General features: G+C 62.6%; 1 protein-coding gene across 3 annotated transcripts in view; it reads left to right on the plus strand.

Annotated features, from left to right (window-relative positions):
• The first annotated feature begins 174 nt into the window (after nucleotides 1-174).
• ZHX2 (zinc fingers and homeoboxes 2) overlaps nucleotides 175-433 on the plus strand; it is a 154061-nt gene continuing 153802 nt past the window's right edge. For 2 of the 3 annotated variants that reach the window (XM_019528117.1, XM_019528116.1), the window contains exon 1: nucleotides 175-294. The gene's annotated coding sequence lies outside the window, so the exon portion shown is untranslated. The remainder of the gene's footprint in view (nucleotides 295-433) is intronic. The other variant, XM_019528115.1, reaches the window with a different exon arrangement.

A 433-nucleotide genomic window follows, 5' to 3' on the forward strand; every position in this document is an offset into this window, starting at 1 on the left:
CGGGGGCGGGAAGTTTCCAACTTTCTGCCAAACCCGGAGCCGCGGGTGCCGGAGCTGGCGGTGGCACCGTATGCAAATGCGTTCGCTGACGTCAGAGATCACGTGGTTTTTGGCGTAGATCCCCCACTGATCGAGGGATTTTTTTTTTTTTAGGGATTTTTTTTTTTGGGGTCTCTTTTTTTTTTCTTTTTTTCTTTTTTTTCCCCTTTAATTTGGCCGCTCTTCAGGCGCTCCGGACCGGCGCCGCCGCCGCCGCCGCAGAGGAAAGTTAGTGCCCCCGGCCCGGGCGCGCAGGTAAGAAACTTCCCCCCATCTCTGCCCCTTGCCCCGGCGGCCGCGGACACGTCCCTCGCGCCCAACTTTTCGGCGCTGCCCGGGGGTGCCCGGCGCGAGGGTGCGGGGGGCGCGCGGTGCCGGGGGCGGCGGGAGAGGA

The sequence above is a fragment of the Gavialis gangeticus genome, unplaced genomic scaffold (genome assembly GCF_001723915.1).
Source record: "Gavialis gangeticus isolate Ggan-Ray unplaced genomic scaffold, GavGan_comp1, whole genome shotgun sequence".
NCBI classification, from domain to species: Eukaryota; Metazoa; Chordata; order Crocodylia; family Gavialidae; genus Gavialis; species Gavialis gangeticus.